The 20,309-nt window shown below is 45.5% G+C and overlaps 1 protein-coding gene across 2 annotated transcripts in view; it reads left to right on the forward strand.

The window, feature by feature from the left end:
- Positions 1 to 20,309, forward strand: part of LOC134346939 (nucleotidyltransferase MB21D2-like) — a 49,257-nt gene that overhangs the window by 18,252 nt on the left and 10,696 nt on the right. The gene's annotated exons all lie outside the window — the stretch shown is intronic.

Below are 20,309 nucleotides of genomic sequence, written 5' to 3' on the forward strand. Positions count from 1 at the left end.
GTCACGGGGAGAACGTACAAGCTGCTTATAGAAGGAAACAAGAGGAGGCATTGGTAAGTAGGATTAGGGAAAACCCATAAGGCATTCTGCATGTTTAGGAAGAACTGGAGAATGACTATAGTGAGGGTAGGGCCAATCGGGGATAAAAGAGGAAGCATATACTTGGAGTCTGAGGAGGTAGGAGAGGTCCTTAATGAATATTTTGCTTGAGTATTCACCTGTGGGACTCTCACTGTGATGAAGATGAGGACAGCATAGAACAGGCTGATATGCTGGAACATTTCTATATTAAGAAAGAAAGCCAAAAGTTCTTGTACTGAGCTGTACTGTTTTATGTTCCAAATATGTTTGTAAAATCAACATGCAAGGGGATTGGCTTGGTTTTGTTTTTTTTAAAGCACAATAGATGGTATTGAGTGATAATGAGTCGAAAGAGTAGATGGATTTGGGCTGAAGTCCCACTGCATTTCAGTTTGGAATTTGAAATTACTTTCACAGAATGAAGACTTTGTAGAAGAGGTTGTGAGGTCACATGCTTGAGCAACCGAATGCAACTGAGCTGATCCTGTGACTTCACATTAATGGTGGAAGGGGGGTGGAATTCCTACATATTCGGGAAGATTGAACTCCTTGGACTATAATCTAATTAGATTACATCATTTCAGTTGGGTTGACGAGTGTTTCTTGTGATACACAAGCTGTGTGTGATAGAAATTGGATAGGCCAGAGGACAACTTGCCTTTGTAAATTGCTTGTTTAGCCATTCCGTCGCAGCATTACTAAGTAAATTTTATTATCAAAGTACATTCATGTCACCACATACCACCCTGAGATTCATTTTCCTGTGGGCATACTCAGCAAATCTATAGAATAGTAACAATAGCAAGATCAATGAAAGATCAACCAGAGTGCAGAAGACAACAAACTCTATAAATGCAAATATAAATAAATTGCAATAAATAATGGAGGTGCTGCTGGATGTATTCACCATCTTTCTGGAACAATCCATTGTCCCTCGGATTTCAACGTGACAACCATGATTCCAGGCTAAAGAAGGCGACAGGAACCTGCCTAAATGACTGTCCTGTGGCATTAATATCAACCATTACGAAATGCTTTGAGCGGCTGGTCATGGAGCACATTAAAGCCTTTCTCCCAGCTACAATGGACCCTCTCCAGTTCGCTCATCATTCAAATCAATCCACTGATGGTGCCATGGCCTCTGCCTCCACTCTGTCCTGTCCCACCTGCAAAATGGGGTCTCATGCCAGACTGCTGTTTATAGACTGCAGTTCAGCGTTCAACAGCATCATGCCCCAGAAACTGGTGGGGAAATTGCCCTCACTGGGCCTCAACTCTTCCCTCTGTAATTGGATACTGGACTTCTTAACAGTAAGGCCACCATCGGTCCGTGGGGGCAGCAACGTCTCTCGTCCCGTTACGCTGAACACTGGTGCTCCCCAAGGCTGTGTGCTCAGCCCGCTTCTGTCCACACTGCTGACGCATGACTGTGTCGCAGGATCCAGCTCAAACCACGTCACCAATTTTGCGGATGCCACAGCAGTGGTTGGCCTCATCAACGATGATGAGATGGAGTACAGTGAGGCTGCTGGATTGGTGTGAGAAGAAGCCTGAAAGAGGAGAAGACAAAGGAAATCATGGACTTCAGAAAGGTGCAAACGAACCTTCCCCCTCTGCGAAAACATTGGAGAGTTAAGTGCACCAAGTTCCTGGGAGTTCACATCTGGTCCTCACCTGGTCCCTTAATATCACCTCTGTGAATAGGAAGGCACAGCAGCACCTCCACTTTATAAGAAGGTTGAGGCAAGCAAGGCACCGCCCCCCCCCCGCCACTCTTAATTGCGTTTTACTGGAGCACCATCATCCTGGCAAGTTGCATCTCCTGGTATGGGAGTAGTAGAGCGTTGGCCCAGAAGTCCCTACAAATGACTGTGAGAACAGCTGAGAGTATCACAGGGGCTCCCTACCTGTGATTGGGGACATTTATCAGGAGCGCTGCATATGCAGGGCCCTTAGTATTATCAAGGGTCCTACCCATCTATCCAGCATCCTCTGACTTTCTACCATCATGCAAGAGACTCCAATGCATAAAAACAAGAATGGTCAGGATGGGAAACAGCTTCTTTCCTCAGGCCATTAGGCTTCTGGACTCCCGGTGATATGTCACTGGTTAATCTATTCAGTAACTTGCAGTATTTAATGTTAATACACTTTAGTTTATTGTTTGTGTGATTCGTCTGTAGATTTTGTCCTTGTCTTCATAAGTTATCGTATGTTATGTGTACCTACTGTGCTTCATACCCTGGTTCGGAGAAACATCTCATTTCTATGTACATTATATGGTTAATATGTTATATACTTGAACATGAGATGAAGTGTCTTTGAAAGTGGTTGTGGGAACATCTTAATGATGAGGCAAGTGAAGTTTAAGTGTAGTTATCCCCTTTGGTTCAAAGCCTGGTGGTCCAAGTCCTAAGGCTCTTGTACCTTCTACTTGATAGCAGCTTTCGTGCGACAGCGTTTTGAGTAGATGTGCTCAATGGTGGGGAGGGCTTTACCTGTGATGTACTGGACCATATCCACTACATTTTGTAGGATTTTCCATTCAAAGGCACCTGTTATGTTGTTTCCATACCAGGATGTGATTAATATACTCTCCACTACACATCTATAGAAGTTTGTTGAACTGTGTAGCACTTGGCTTCACAATGATTCGTGGGGATTTGTTACTGAGATATTTTTGGGTTGTTAGTGAGCTTGGTATAGATCAGGAGAGACTTCAATTGAGACTTTTAACAGGGACAAGGTTGGCAGAGACTTGGTCCTAGTTGCCAGGTGGTCCCTTTAAGTGGCTTTTGTGGCCACTTCGGAGGGCTGGTCAGAGCCAGTCATGCTGGTGTGGTGCCAATTCTCACACAGAACAGACTGGATAGAGTTGCAGATGTTTTTCACCAAAATGGAAAGTTACCAGATTACTTTAAACTTCTGGCAGTCCCTGTGTTTCCATGTTTCCTCGGTATGGTAATCATTGAGACATAGAAACATAGATAACCTACAGCAGAATACAGGCCCTTTGGCCCACAGAGTTGTGCCGAACATGTCCCTACCTTAGAAATTACTAGGCTTACCCATAGCCCTCTATTTTTCTAAGCTCCATGTATCTATTCAAAAGTCTCTTAAAAGACCCTATCGTATCCGCCTCCACCGCCATTGCCAGCAGCCCATTCCATGAACTCACCACTCTCTGAGTAAAAAAACTTACCTCTGACATCTCCTCTGTACCTACTCCCCAGCACCTTAAACCTGTTTCCTCTTGTGGCAACCATTTCAGCCCTGGGAAAAAGCCTTAGACTATCCACACGATCAATGCTTCTCATCATCTTATACACCTCTGTCAGGTCACCTCTCATCCTCCGTCGCTCCAAAGAGAAAAGGCCGAGTTCACTCAACCTGTTTTCATAAAGCGTGCTCCCCAATCCAGGCAACATCCTTGTAAATCTCCTCTGTACCATTACCATTAATACTATATTCCGCCATCGTATTTGACCTACCAAAATGAACCACGTCACACTTATCTGGGTTGAACTCCATCTGCCACTTCTCAGCCCAGTTTTGCATCCTATCAATGTCCCGCTGTAACCTCAGGTGACAGCCCTCCAGACTATCCACAATACCTCCAACCTTTGTGTCATCAGCAAACTTACTAACCCATCCCTCCACTTCCTCATCCAGGTCATTTATAAAAATCACGAAGAGTAAGGGTCCCAGAACAGATCCCTGAGGCACACCACTGGTCACCAACCTCCATGCAGAAAATGACCCGTCTACAACCACTCTTTGCCTTCTGTGGGCAAGCCAGTTCTGGATCCACAAAGCAATGTCCCCTTGGATCCCATGCCCCTTACCTTCTCAATAAGCCTTGCATGGGGTACCTTATCAAGTGCCTTGCTGAAATCCTTATACACTAAATCTACTGCTCTTCCTTCATCAATGTGTTTAGTCACATCCTCAAAAAATTCAATCAGGCTCGTAAGGCACAACCTGCCCTTGACAAAGCCATGCTGACTATGCCTAATCATATTGTACCTCTCCAAATGTTCATAAATCCTGCCTGTCAGCATCTTCTCCATCAACTTACTAACTACTGAAGTAAGACTGGTCTATAATTTTCTGGGCTATCTCTACTCCCTTCCTTGAACAAAGGAACAACATCCGCAACCCTCCAATCCAACGGAACCTTTCCCGTCCCCGTTGATGATGCAAAGATCATCGCCAGAGGCTCAGCAATCTCCACCCTTGCCTCCCACAGTAGCCTGGGTTGCATCTCATCCGGTCCCGGCGACTTATCCAACTTGATGCTTTCCAAAAGCTCTAGCACATTCTCTTTCTTAATATCTACATGCTCAAGCTTTTCAGTCTGCTGCAAGTCATCACTACAATCACCAAGATCCTTTTCCGTAGTGAATACTGAAGTAAAGTATTCTTTAAGTACCTCTGCCATTTCCTCTGGTTCCATATACACTTTCCCACTGTCACACTTGATAGGTCCTATTCTTTCATGTCTTATACTCTTGCTCTTCACGTACTTGTAGAATGCCTTGGGGTTTTCCTTAATCCTGCCCGCCAAGGCCTTCTCATGGCCCCTTCTGGCTCTCCTAGTTTCCTTCTTCAGCTCCTTCCTGTTAGCCATATAATCTTCTAGATCTCTAACATTACCTAGCTCTCTGAACTTTTCATAAGCTTTTCTTTTCTTCTTGACTAGATTTATTACAGCCTTTGTACACCACGGTTCCTGTACCCTACGATAACTTCCCTGTCTCATTGGAACATACCTATGCAGAACTCCACACAAATATCCCCTGAACATTTGCCACATTTCTTCCGTACTTTTCCCTGAGAACATCTGTTCCCAATTTAAGCTTCCAGTTTTCTGCCTGATAGGCTCATAATTCCCCTTACTCCAATTAAATGCTTTTCTAACTTGTCTCCAATGCTATGGTAAAGGAGATAGAATTATGATCACTATCTCCAAAATGCTCTCCCACTGAGAGATCTGACACCTGACCAGGTTCATTTTCCAATACCGAATCAAGTACAGCCTCTCCTCTTGTAGGCTTATCTACATATTGTAGGTGTCAAGAAACCTTCCTGAACACACCTAACAAACTCCACCCCATCTAAACCCTTCCCTCTAGGGAGATAACCAATCGATGTTTGGGAAATTAAAATCTCCCATCACGACAACTCTGTTATTATTACACCTTTCCAGGATCTGTTTCCCTATATCTGCTCCTCTATCCCTGTTCCTATTGGGTGGCCTATAAAAAACACCCAGTAAAGTTATTGACCCCTTCCTGTTCCAAACCTCCACCCACAGAGACTCCGTAGACAATCCCTCCATGGCGTCCACCTTTTCTGCAGCCGTGACACTATCTCTGATCAGTGCCACGCCCCACCTCTTTTGCCGCCCTCCCTGTCCTTTCTGAAACATCTAAAACCCGGCACTTGAAGTAACCATTCCTGTCCCTGAGCCATCCAAGTCTCTGTAATGGCCACCACATCATAGCTCCAGGTACTGATCCACGCTCTAAGCTCATTCACTTTGTTCACAATACTCCTTGCGTTAAAATAGACACATCTCAAACTGTTGGTCTGAGCGCGTCCCTTCTCTATCACCTACCTATCCTCCCTCTCGCACTGTCTACAAGCTTTCTCTATTTGTGAGCCAACCGCCTCTTCCCCAGTCTCTTCAGTTCGGTTCCCACCCCCAACAATTCTCGCTTAAACTCTCCCCAGTAGCTTTAGCAAACCTCCCCGCCAGGATATTGGTCCCCCTGGGATTCAAGTGTAACCTGTCCTTTTTGTACAGGTCACACCTGCCCCAAAAGAAGTCCCAATGATCCAGAAATCTGAATCCCTGCCCCCTGCTCCAATCCCTCAGCCACGCATTTATCCTCCACCTCTTTCTGTTCCTATACACACTGTTGCGTGGCACAGGCAGTAATCCCGAGATTACTACCTTTGTGGTCCTGCTTCTCAACTTCCTTCCTAACTCCCTGTACTCTTTTCAGGACCTCTTCCCTTTTCCTACCTATGTCATTGGTACCAATATGTACCACAACCTCTGGCAGATCTCCCCCCCCACTGCAGGATATCTTGGACACGATCTGAAACATCTCAGACCCTGGCACCAATGTAATCAATGTAAACAGAAGGAAGTAATGAAGAGGGGAAGATGCTCCAGCCCACGACGTTGTGACTTCACCAGACATCTTGAGATAGATTTAGTCTCTCTTGGCACCAACTCCCAAAGCCATTCTAACTTCTGGGAAGGGTAAAAATGTTTGTCGGTTTCCATCAGATATAGTAATGGAATTAAGCTATCCAGCCCATCAAGTCTGCTCCATTCCATCATGGCTGATTTATTATCCCTCTCAAGCCTATTCTCCTGGCCTTCTGCCCATAATCTTACAATCAGATGCATTGTGAACGAGCCTACTCTGGAGAAGTTTGACAAACTGTGTCTTGAGCAGTGTGGGTGTAGACTCAAAACCGGTCCAAAAAGGGAATTAAGAACCTCTGAACCTCCGCTTTAAATATACCCAATGACATGGCCTCCACAGCCATCTGTGGCAGTGACTTCTACAGATTCACCGCCCTCTGGCTAAAGAAATTCCTCCTCATCTCCATTCAAAATGGATGTCCCTGACCTTAGGAAACATGCTTTCACATCCACTCCATCTAGGGCTTTCAATATTCAATAGGTTTCAGTGAGATTTCCCCCCGTCTCGCCATTCTTCTGAACTCCAACTCCAAAGCCATGAGATGCTGCTCATATGTTAACCCTTTCATTCCCAGGATCATTCTCATAAACCTTCTCTCAACCCTAATACTCCTAATACCAGCACGACCTTTCTTGCCTTTCTTAGGTAAGCGGTCTAAACCTGCTCACGCTATACTGTGGCCAGCATATCATTGGTCATTAGGATGGCCGTTGACACTGCTTTTGTCCACCAGCTAACTACCAGTAATAACATGTACCCGATCTTCTACGGGTCACTTGGAACTATAGAGTCAAACAGTATTAAAACAGACCCTTCAGCCCATCTTGTCTATGCAGTTTGTGTTGCCCAGCAAGCTTGTCCCATCTACCCGCGTTTAGCCCTTAGCCCTCTGTCCTTCCTGTCCATCTACTTCAATGGTTGAATTTAATATCAGAGGATGTATGCATTCTGCAACCTGAAATTCTTACTCTTCACAGACATCCACAAAACTGAAGAAACAACCCCAAAGAATGAATGACAAAAAAATGTTGGAACCCCAAAGCCCCCCTTCCCCCTCCCACAAAAAAGCAGCAGCAAAAGCATGAACCCTTCCTCCCCCCGCTTGTTCCAGCAAATGCATCAACGCTCGCACCACCCAGCCTGCTAGCAATAGCAAAGCTCCCAGAGACCATGATGTCAAAAACTACTGTCCATCCCAACACTTAGACATCTCAGACAGGCTGTCTCTCTCACTAGCGAGAGAGAGGGGGGAGATACCACTCCTTCAACAGCTCGCTGTTTCAGTGTGACAACCTGCCAAGTTGCTTGTCCAAGGCCCCCTCTCCCTCACTTACCAATGAGAGAGAGATCGCTCGAGTGCAGGGGCCTTTGACAGCTGTGCACACTGCCCACCGTCTCGATGTTTAAATCTCCTGCAACGCTCCAGTTGGCAACATAGTTGAGTAACCGAGATGCCCCCATGGTCACACCCCAAAGGCACACTTATCCAGATGATCTTTAAATATTGCTCATTGCCTGCATCTGGCAGCTCATTCCAAATACACACTACCCTCTGCATGAAGAAGCTGCCCTTGATATCCCTTTTAGATCACTTGTCTCTGATTTTAAACATATGCCCTCTTGTTTTTAGCAGACCCTTCCTGGGGGCGGGGTGGGGGGGGAGACTGTGTGCTTTCACCCTGTCATATAACTCTCTCTCCTCAATCTCCTATACAATAAATCCTTTTCTATGCAATCTCTTGTAACTAAGACCATCCCCTTCTCCCCAAGACCAGGCAACATCCTGGTGAATCTTTTCTGCACTCTAGTTTAATATCATCTTTCCTACAGCAGGGTAAACAAAATTCCAACCAGGAGCTGGTAGAGCAGTGCTAGAGATGGGTGGAGGGCATAATATGAGCCTATTGAGGTAGGGTGTAGAGGTTCTGCTGACTGTTTGCTCTGCAGAACCTACTCTCTCCTTGACATTACAGGGATTGTAAAGAGAAAAGCCATCAGGACCTTCAGAGGGGCTGCTGAGTGAGCCTCTAGATGGCTATGGCTGTGGCTGCTAGGACACCAGCCTGGGCCTGATCAACTCTGGCTCTGTTGCCTGGGCGAGAGTGTCTGATGCTGAAAGATCTGAAACATCGATTACCCCAGGTTACATCACTGACAGGTTACCCCAGATGACCCCAGGTTACATCACTGACACTGTGTCCCAGCGTGTCCTAGGATGTATCTTAGCATCGACCATTCCATATGTTAGCATATTTCACATTGGTATCACTCCCTCAATTAAAATTAAATCTGTCCTCTATAGTCTAGTAGATTAAGTTTCAAAGTATATTAATGTCAACATATACAATCCTGAGATTAATTTTCTTGTGGGCATACTCAGCAAACCTATAGAATAGTAACTATAACAGGATCAACCAGAGTGCAGAAGACAACAAACTGTGCAAATGCAAATATAAATAAATAGCGATAACATAAGATAACAAAATGAGTCCTTAAAGTGAGATCATTGGTTGTGGGAATATTTCAATGGATTGGCAAATGAGAATAGTTATCCCCTTTTGTTTAAGAGCCTGATGGTTGAGGGTAGTAACTGTTCTTGAAACTGGTAGTGTGAGTCCTGAGGTTCTTGTGCCTTGTACCTGATGATGGCAGCAAGAAGGCAGCATGGCCTGGGTGGTGGGGATCTTTGATGATGGATGCTGCTTTCCTACAACAATGTTTCATGTAGATGTGTTCAATGGTTGGGAGGGCTTTACCTGTGATTCACTGGGCCGAATCCATTACCTTTTGTAGAATTTTCCGTTCATAGGCGTTGGTGCTTCCATACCAGCTAGTCAATATGCTCTCCATAACACACCTTGAGAAGTTTGCCAAAGTTATAGATGTCATGCCAAATCTCTGCAGACTCCTAAGGAAGTAGAGGCACTGCTGTGCTTTCTTACTTACTTTTGTGCTTAGTTACTGCTGTGTGTTTTGGAACCTAATTATAATATTAACTCCTTTGCTTCTTTGTCATAATTATTAACCTCTCCCTTTAGGTTTTCCATTTCTATTGGTAGGCATAGCCTCTCTGTTCTAGTCAATCTCTGTATTGAAGTCACAAACTCCAAATGCTGGAATCTGGAACAAAAACAACCAACTGGTGGAAGAATTCTATGCGAAAGCAAAGTGAGCTGTCCATCCCAAGTCATTGGGCAAAATCCATTGTTCTTACAGGTGGCTGGAACACACATTATTTCTATCTTGATGTTTACTATATTTTTTGCAGTAGATGAGCTCTTTTTGTCGAAGTGAAGCCCCCACACACCCTTCCACCCTCATTCTTTTGTAGCCACCAAGCAAGCTGATGTTGTGGCCCTTGAAGATAACGGTCAGAAGTGGCTCATTTGGTACCTCTGTTGGCACCCAGGACACCTTCAAGGAGCATTGTCTCAGAAAGGTGGCATCCATCATTAAGGACCACCATCACCCAGGACATGCCCTTTTCTCATTGCACCATCAGGGGTGAGGTAGAGGAGCCTGAAGACACACACTCGATGTTTCAGGACGCACACATATATACATTTACTGTAATTCAGTGTTTTTTCCTGTATCATTTCATGGCATATGCTGGTGATATTAAGCCTGATTCTGATTCTGAATTCAGTTGTGCCTTTCATACGTGCTCTGGAGTCTTGAGGGGGTATGGTGTACTTTAGATCTGGCTTGTTTCTGGTGAAACAGCAAACAAGCATGTCGTCGCTCCAGTAAGAAATTTGCCCATTCCAAATTTGTGTCAATTTTTTTAAAATTTAGAGATACAGGCTCTTCTGGACCAACGAGTCTGCACTGTCCAGTTACAGCCATGTGACCAGCTAACCTACTAGCCCATTTATCTTTGAAATGTGGGAGAAAACAGAAGCACCCACGTGGTCACGGGGAAGAATGTACAGACAGCAGCAGGTATTGAATCCAGGTCACAGGCACTGTACTACGCCATGGTGCTGACTCCAAAGTACATTTCTTGCATTTTTGTCATTATGTTGCTGGGAATGGAGGGCTTGTCTTGTATGGAGAGACTGGATAGGTTGCAGCTCTATTCCTGGAGAATAGGAGGCTGGGGGGGGTTGGAGGGGCAACCTTAATTCAGATGCATAAAGCATGAAAGGGGGTGGATAGTCACAGTCACAGTGAAAGCGACACACTAGCATAGTGGATGGCATAATGCTTTACATCACCAGTGCTCGGAAGATCAGCTTCAGTTCCTGCCACTGCCTGTAAAGAGTTTGTACGTTCTTCCCATGACTGCATGGGTTTCCTCAGGTCCAGTTCCTTCCACACTCCAAAGGCATACGGGTTGGGGTTAGCGAGTTGTGAACATGCTTTGTTGGCACCGGAAGCATGGCAACAATGGCGGGCTGCCCACAGCACATCCTTGGACTGTGGGTCGTTGATGCAAATGACGCACTTGACTGAATGTATCGATGCACAGTACTGTGCAAAGAGTCTCAGACGTGTCGCTATAGCTAAGGCGCCTAAGATTTTTGCACAGTCCTGTATTTATCAACGTGGAGCACAGAGAGAGTTTGTAAATCTGGCGAGAGCAAAGGATGTTGGGAATGACGAGGGTGGAGTGCTGTGGGAGGGGTGTGGGGCTGGTGGCAGAGGAGGAGTGCCTAGGGCAGATCATGTGCAGACATACCCAGCCCTTGGGCATCAGGCAAGGTCAATTGATTCCAAGCATTACAGAATGTCTCTTTGGTGCTTCCCGCTCCCTTTCCTCTCCCTTTCCCTTCACCTACCCCCCCCCCCACTCTCAGTCCATGATAGAAACCCATATCATTACATAAAATTACTACAGTACTGTGCAGAAGGCTTAGGTACCCTAGCAATATGCAGTACATATGCCTAAGACTTCTGCATGGTGCTGTATATGTCACCATTCATTTTCTTGCAGGCATACTCAGTAAATCCATAATGGAATGATAACCTTAATGGAGTCAATGAAGGACCACACCAAATGGGTGTTCCACCAATGTGTAAAAGACAACAAATTGTGCAAATACAAAAAGAAAGAAATAATAATAAATAAATAAGCAATAAATATCAAGAACCTGATCTGATGAGTCTTTGAAAATGAATCCATAGGTTGTGGGAAATTTTAGTGCTGAGGCAAGTGAAGTTATCTGCTTTGGTTCAAGAGCTTGATGGTCAAGGGGTAATAACTAACTGTTCCTGAACCTGGTATTGAGTCCTGAGGTTCCTGTAGTTTCATCCTGATTACAAAAGCAAGAAGAAAGCATGGTGTTGGGGGGTCCCTGATGGTGGATGCTGCTTTCCTGCAACAGAATTTCTTGTAAATGTACTCAGTGTTTGGGGGGGGGCTTTACCCATGATGGACTGGGCTGTATCCACTACTTTTTGTAGAATTTTTGTGTGACAACAAAGCTAATCTTTCAATTTTTCTTTTCTTTAATTCGTCTTTTTTTCACCCTCTTCCCCCGCCCCCCCCCCCCAGGGTAGGGGAGTCTGAAACTAGAGGGTGGGTATTTAAGGAGAGAGGAGAAAGGTTTAAAGGGAAGTTAACTTACTGCCCATTATGGTGCTGGTGTTTAGGGCAGCAATGAAGGCCCTCCTCCTCTGTCCATGGCCACGCAGACGTAGAAGAATTCTTCATTGCTGTTTCCATAACAGCTTTGTTTTGCCAGTCAGTTGTTAGCCGTGAACCTGGAGGAGTGGTGGACCACTCTTGGTCTGACCTCTGCCTTTTAACCTCTTGACCATACCAAGAGCCAAAGCATAAAGCCCTGACTGCAGCCAATGTAGCCCTGCGGGTCACTGAGGCCCATGGGCCTCTATATCATGACAAGGTTGTGGTCATTTTGTAGGAAAAGGGAGCTAAGAATCAACTTTATTATACAGAGTTGCCAGAGGCAATGGTACAGTAAGTACAGTTTTGATGTTTTAGAGACATTTATACAGGTGCATAGAAGGGAAGGGTGGGAAGGATATTGGCCAAATCCAAGTGCATGGAACTAGCTGAGGTAGGCAACTCAGTCATCATAGGCTGGCTGGGCAATAAGGTTTGTTTCCCTGCTGTGAAACTCTTATGTCCTCATCAATTATAAATCATTTTGGCACATCCAGAGATTGTGAAAGTCAATAACTATCTTTGAATCAGCATTTCCAATGATGGTTCCTGTGGATATTACTGCAGTGCTATTTGTGGGTAGCTTGGTGTGTGGTGGTAGCTGCTGAGTTTCCTGCAATACCACAGTGGCCGCCCTTCCAAAGTATTTAATTGCTTGTAATGTGCTTTGGGAAATTCCAAGGTTATGCAGGCCTGCTGGAATTTTTTGTTTTGAGGGTGGCAGAGTGCCTGTTCAAATTACACACTGTAGAGTCCTGAATCCACCCTATGAATGTTAATGTCATCCCATTCCCACAGGTTGGCTTGTCCACTCTTCCGAGGTCTCGTTTACAGGGAAACAGAATAAACAGTACATTGTACTGTCATAGAGTCATAGAAAAATACAGCACAGAAGCAGGTCCTTGGCCCATCTAGTCCATGCCAAAGCCATTTAAACTGCCTACTCCCCTCAACCTGCACCGGGACGATAGCCTTGCGTACCCCTCCCATCCATGTACCTATCCAAACTTTAATATTGAAATTGAGCTCACATGCACCCACTTGTGCTGGTCATTAATTCCACACTGTCATGACCCTCAGAGTGAAGAAGTTGCCTCTGATGTTCCCCTTAAACATTTCACCTTCTACCCTTTAACCCATGACCTCTAGTTGTAGTCCCACCCAACCTCAGTGGAAAAAGCTTGCTCACATTTACCCTATCTGATAGTCTCATAATTTTGTATACCTCTATCAAATTTCCTTTCAATCTTCTACATTCTAATGAATAAAGTCCTAATCTAGTCAGTCTTTCCTTGTATCTCAGGCCCTTGAGACCCAGCAACATCTTGGGATAAAGTGTCCCATGGTGTTTGGCACGAGGTGAGGGTAGACCAGTCACTGAACTGAAAGAGGGTCAACCAGCAAATATTTATAAAATGTACAAGACCAAAGACACAGGAGCAAAATTAGGCCATTCAGCCCATTGAGTCAGATCCACCATTCCATCACAACAGGTTTCTTATCCCTCTCAACCCTATTCTCCTCCCATCTCCCCATAACCTTTGTCGCTTTTACTAATCAAGAACCCAGCAACCTGCACCTTAAATATATCCAGTGACTTGGCCTTCAGAGCCATCTGTGGCAATGAATTCCCCAGATTTACTACCCTCTGGCTAAAGAAATTCCTCCTCATCTCTGTTCAAAATGCACATCCTTCTATTCTAGGGTTCCCAACCTTTTTTACACTATGAACTCCAGTTTGGGAAGCCTTGCTCTATTCTGAGGCTGTGTCCTCTGGACCTAGACTCCCCCATTATGGGAAATATCCTCTCCATATCCACTCTATCTCGGCCTTTCAGCATTTGAAAGGTTTCAATGAGATTCCACCAACACCCCCCCACCCCTCCCATTGTTCTAAATTTCAGTGATTACAGGCCCAGAGCCATCAAATACTGCTCATACATTAACCCCGTCATTCCCAAAATCATCCTTGTGAACTTCCTGTGGACGCTCTCCAAGGTCAGCACATCTTTTCTGAAACAAGAGGCTAAAACTGCTCACAATACTCCAAGTGTGGTCTGACCAATCCCTTATAAGTCAGCATCACATCCTTGCTTTTATGTTCTAGTCCTCTTGAAATGAATGTTAACATTGCATTTGCCTTCCTTACCACCAACTCAACCTGCAGGTTAAGTACATGAGGACTTTCAAGTCCCTTTGCACCTCTGATTTCTGAATTTTCTTCCCATTTATAAAATAATCTGTGCCTTTATTCCTTCTACCAAAGTGCATGACCATACACTTCCCTACACTTCCCTACACTGTGTTCCATCTGCCACCTCTTTGCCCGTACTCCCAATTTGTCTCAGTCCTTCTGCAGACTTCCTGCTTCCTCAACACTACCTGCTGCTCCACTATCTTCGTATTATTTGCAAAGTTGGCCACAAAGCTATCAATTCCATCATCCAAATCATGACATGAAACCTATAACATGAAAAAAGTAGTCCAAATACCAACCCCATTAGTCACCAGCAGCCAACCAGAAAAGGCCACCTTTATTCCCACTCTGCCTCCTGCCAGTCAGCCAGTCATCCTTCCATGCTAGTATCTTTCCTGTAGTACCATGGGTTCATAACTTGTTAAGCAGCCTTGTGTGGCACCTTGTCAAAGGTTTTCTGAAAATCCAAGTACACAACATCACCGATTCGTCTTTGTCTATTCTGCTTATTATTTCCTCATAGAATTCCAAGATTAGTCAGGCAAGGTTTCCCCTGAAGGAAACCATGCCGAGTTTATTCTACTTTATCATGTGTCTCCAAATACCCTGAAGCCTCAACTTTAATAATGGACTCCAACCACTGAGGTCAGGCTAACTGGCCTATAATTTCCTTCCTTAGGCCTCCGTCCCTTCTTGAAGAGTGGTGTGAAATTTGCGATTTTCCACTCCTCTGGAACATTTCAGAACCTAGTGGTTCTTGAAAGTTCATTTCTAAATCCTCCACAATCTCTTTGTCTACTTCAGAAGCCTGGGGTGTAGTCCATCTGGTCCAGGTGACTATTCTACAGAGCTTTCAGCTTCCCAAGCACCTTTTCCTCAGTAATAGCTTATTGGAGCAGAAATCGGCCATTAAGCCCATTGAGTCTGGTCATGGCTGGTTCTTTTTAACCCCATTCTCTCACCTTCTTTCTGCAGCAATTAATCCCTTTACCAGTTTATCTATCTCTGTGTTAAATTGACCAATGATTTAGCCTCAATGGCTTCTGTAGCAACAAATTCCACAAAGTTAACACCACCTGGCTGAAGAAATTCCTCCTCATTTGTTTTAAAAGAGATGTCCCTTTGTTTCAAAACCATGCCCTCAGATCATAAACTCTACTGATGGAGATATCCTCTCCATATCAACCCTGTCCACTCCTTTCAGAATGTGGTAAGTTTCAAAGCCCCTCCGTACATCCTTCAGAATTCCCATTTGTTCTTCTAAAACAGGAGTTTCAAAGTTCAAAGTACACTTAATATCAGTACATATACCACTTGGATTTCACAGGCAACCAGGAAACAAAGAAACCCTTTAGAACGATAGAAACATCGAACCCACCCCCAACCCCTTCGCAGAAACAGCAGCAAAAGCATTGACCCCACCTGCGCCAGCAGAAGCATCCAACCTTGTTATGTCATGGACCCCTACCGAGGAGTCCATGGACCCCAGTTTGGGAACCCATGTTCTAAAAAGATGTCTTCAGAGATTCTAATTCAGATTTAGAATTACATTGAAGCATGCAGTGAAATAAGTCATTAGCATTAACAACCAAAACACCCAAGATGTGCTGGAGGCAAGTGTCACTACACGTTCTGGTGCCAACATGTCATGCCCCCCAATATTCAGCACAATAATAACACAACACAAGAAATAACAGCAGCAAGGTAACCCCCTTTAACACCTTCACACCCAGACCCAGAGACCAGCCTCCAACCTCATGGGAGGCTGCATCTGAGCTTCTGTCCCACCACCTCCTTGGCCTGGACTCTCAAACTTGCAGACGTCAGGTATCCGACCTCCAGGGGGCTCAGATTCACCCCCTACCTCCGGACTCGCCTTTGACCTTTTGGCCTTCTACCTCCAGACTTGCCAAGCACTGGACTTTTTGAGGAAGTTTTTAAAGGCTTTGTTTAACATCATCTGATGTAACTTGCAGCCAATGCCCTGCTGTAGAAGTTTTGCAAACATGAATGATATTGTGTGTATGTATATGTGTGTGTGTGTACACAATGAGAACAAGGTGGTGGGGATCCATAATGATGGATGCCACCTTTTTGAGGCATCGCTCTTTGAAGATGTCGTGGATCTGACTAATTTTACAACTCTCTGCAGCTTATTTCGATCCTGTGCAGTAGGCTACCACCCCATCCACCCCTTACCAGGCAGTGATGTAGCCAGTTAAAATGCTCTCCACGATACATCTGTAGAAATTTGCGAGTGTCTTTGGTGACATTCCAAATCTCCTCAAACTGTAGACAGAGGAGATTGCAGGTGTTTAAATCTGGAGCAACAAATGAGGCAGAATCTGCAGAGGAAATGGACAGTCACTTCGACCTATTTCCTCCCAGCCTCTGTCACTATTCCCACTCTCCCCTCCTCCATCTGCTCATCACCCCTCCTCACCCGGATCTACCCATCACCTCCCAACCTCAGTCACTATTGCCACTCTCCTCTCCTCCATCTGCTCATCACCCCTCTTCACCTGGATCCACCCATCACCTCTCAGCCTCGGTCACTGTTCCCACTCTCCTCTCCTCCATCTGCCTATCACCCCTCCTCACCTGGATCCACCCATCATCTCCCAACCTCAGTCACTATTCCCACTCTCCCCTCCTCCATCTGCTCATCACCCCTCTTCACCTGGATCCACCCATCACCTCCCAGCCTCTGTCACTATACCCACTCTCCCCTCCTCCATCTGCTCATCACCCCTCCTCACCTGGATCCACCCATCACCTCCCAGCCTCTGTCACTATTCCCACTCTCCTCTCCTCCATCTGCTCATCACCCCTCTTCACCTGGATCCACCCATCACCTCCCAGCCTCGGTCACTGTTCCCACTCTCCTCTCCTCCATCTGCCTATCACCCCTCCTCACCTGGATCCACCCATCACCTCCCAGCCTCTGTCACTATTCCCACTCTACCCCCCCTCCATCTGTCCATCTCCCCTCCTCACCTGGATCCACCCATCACCTCCCAACCTCGGTCACTATTCCCACTCTCTCCTCCTCCATCTGCCTATCACCCCTCCTCACCTGGATCCACCCATCACCTCCCAGCCTTTGTCACTATTCCCTCTCTCCCCTCCTCACCCGGATCCACCCATCACCTCCCAACCTCAGTCACTATTCCCACTCTCCCCTCCTCCATCTGCCTATCACCCCTCCTCACCTGCATCCACCCATCACCTCCTAACCTCGGTCACTATCCCCACTCTCCTCCACCTGCCTATCACCCCTCCTCACCTGGATCCACCCATCACCTGCTGCCTCTTACTTCACCCCTTCTCTCCACCTGTTTGTACCAGCTGTATCCCCAATCCTCTATCTTTCAGTCTGGATGGCAGGGTGGAGATACGTCTCTACCAAAGAAGGTGTAATGCGCTCTTTCTCTCCACTAGCCTGCAGGTCACCCTTGGACAAGGTGTAGCACCTGCTTAGCACCCCCCCCCCCCCCGGATCAGGGTCACATGAAGCCATGGGAGCAGGTTATGCGACCACTGATGCCAGTCAGACGATCTCTGAAGTGTACTGATTATGGCTCGGATCGCCTGTCTTGTAAAGACACTACCCAGTGGCAAACCACTGCTGTAGAATTTGCCAAGAAACATCATGGTCAAAAACCTTGATCACCCATCTCATATGACAAGGTACATCAGGATGATGATGATGATCTGATTGGAGGTGGTTTTGTGCTGAAATTAGTTTTTGGCTGCAGGAGGCCAGGGATTTCAAAAATAAGGAATAATGCCGCAGAATGTCATTATGTATTCTGAAACAGTGCAGGTGTAGGAACTCAGAGCTCACTATATAGATGGTCCTGGAGCACTTTAGAACAAAATAGTGAAAAGGAAAGTATTAGCTTTATTTGTCACATCTGACCCAAGCTGTCAACAATTCCTCCCCCCCCCCGCCACCACAGATGCTGCGTGACTTGCTGAGTTTCTCCTGCAGACTGTTACCAGAGCTAAAGAATGAAAAAAAAAACAGAATAAAGCAGTGGTCCCCAACCACCGTCACTCGGTTCTTAAAGCGGTAAATGCGAAAACAGTTCTTAATGCGGTTAAGTCAGATATAGTTCTTAAAATGGTAAATTCAAAAATCCAACAGATTTATACGTTCAATTGTGAGAGACTTCTCTGGAGAAGGATTTCTCATAGATGTGACTTTCCTGTTGGTTCTGTCCAAAGGATTCACGATGCAGGAAATAAACAGTTTAAAACAACTGACCTTAAATCCTAGAGAGCACCTTGCATGAACTCTTTGCTCTTTTGGCAAGAGTTACCTTCGATGCAGGTCACTACTCCTTCAACGAAGACTCAATGAGGTCGATCCTTTGTTAAACTACTGAACGATACCGACTCCTCTCAATCCTTCGGGTCCTGTACTTCGATAAAGTCTTCACTCTCCCGTACTACTGCTGGAATAAGGTACATCAACACATCTAGCAAAAATTTCCAGTCCAGCACTATTGCACCTTGCAACAGAACATAACACTCTGTTTTAAAAATGAAACTGCGTCATAAAAACAAATACGCAACAGAAACGGAGACACATCAACGTTCTAGTTGGAAATCTAAAAACTGAAAACTAAAAACTAACAGCGTCATCTGAGGTTTTCCCTTATATACCAGTGGTGCACATGTCATCACGTGACCTCACATCGGCAGGAAAATGGAAAATTACATCAGGTGACCTCCAAAAGACCATTACATTATTCTCACAAAAAAAAATCACAGATCACTTTGAGGTATGTAACAGTAGGGCAGCCTGAAATCCCGCAAAACCAGTTTCAAGAACAACTACTAACTTGCAACCACTCACCTGGGCCCTGCCATTTTCTCCAGTCAAGTTTATTGCACCGTCAAGCAAGACGTTTCTCTGGACCAGGGTGTAAAGCACTGTACACACATAACACACAATAAGTTATGAAAGTAAGGATGAAATCTACAGATGAATTATGCCTGAATAGCAAACTAAAATGCATAAGTTAAATATTGTAAGGTACAGACAGAAGAGATTAACCAATGACACTTCAAATACGGTGCAGCAGGGAGTTCAGAAGCCTAATGGCCTGAGGGAAGGAACTGTTTCCCATCCCGGCCGTTCTTTTCTTTGTGCATCAGAGTCTCCTGCCGGATGGTAGAAAGTCAAAGAGGGTGCTGGATGGATAGGTGGGATCCTTGATAATATTAAAAGCGCTGTCTATGCAGCACGCCTGATAAATGGTAGGGAGACCCCTATGATCCTCTCAACCATTCTCACAGTCCTTTGTAGGGACTTCAGGTCCGATGCACAGCTGCTACCATGCCAGATGGAGATGCAGCTTGTCAGTACGCTCCCAACTGAGCTCCTAAAACATGCAGTTAGGATGGAGGGTGGGGGGGAGCCTCGCTTTCCTCAAACTTCTTCGGAAGTGGAGACGCTGCTGTGCCTCTTGTTCAGGGAGATGATATTAAGAGACTGGGTGAGGTCATCTGTGATGTGAAGTCCCAGGAACTTGGTGGACTTAACTCTGTCTACGGAGGATCCATATACGTGCGGCGGGGGGGTGGGGGGGAATGGTTCAACTGCACGTTTCCGAAGTCCACAATCACTTCCTTGGTCTTACCACATTCGGATTTGGGTTGTTCTCACACCAGTCCACCAGCTGCTCCACTTCCCTCTCGGTACCCTGACTCATCATTGTTGCTGACGCCAGCCACTGTTCTGTCATTCCCAAACCAATGACTCGTTTTGAGCTGAATCCTCTGAATCAAGGCCATTGGACAGAAAGTACAGTGGCCTGAAGCCCCACCATACCAGGTTCAAGAACAGCTACTTACCTTCAACCATTCATTTCTTGAAGTAACCTGCACAACCCTAATCCCCCACCTCAGTATAGCAACACTGTGACCTCTTTGCACAACAGTAGTCTTTGTTTTGGTCTCATTATGTATTTTAATTTTATTTGGGGAGACGAGACAGTAACACGCCCTTCCAGCCTGACGAACCTGTTCTGCGTAATTACACCCATATGACCAGACAGAGGAGGTTTGATTTAATTTAACTTCCAAGTTCAAAGTAAATTTAATTTTTTGTTAAATTTTATTTGGAGGTACAGCACGGTGATTATGTCCAATTACGCCCATGTGAACA

The sequence above is a fragment of the Mobula hypostoma genome, chromosome 5 (assembly GCF_963921235.1).
Source record: "Mobula hypostoma chromosome 5, sMobHyp1.1, whole genome shotgun sequence".
NCBI classification, from domain to species: Eukaryota; Metazoa; Chordata; class Chondrichthyes; order Myliobatiformes; family Myliobatidae; genus Mobula; species Mobula hypostoma.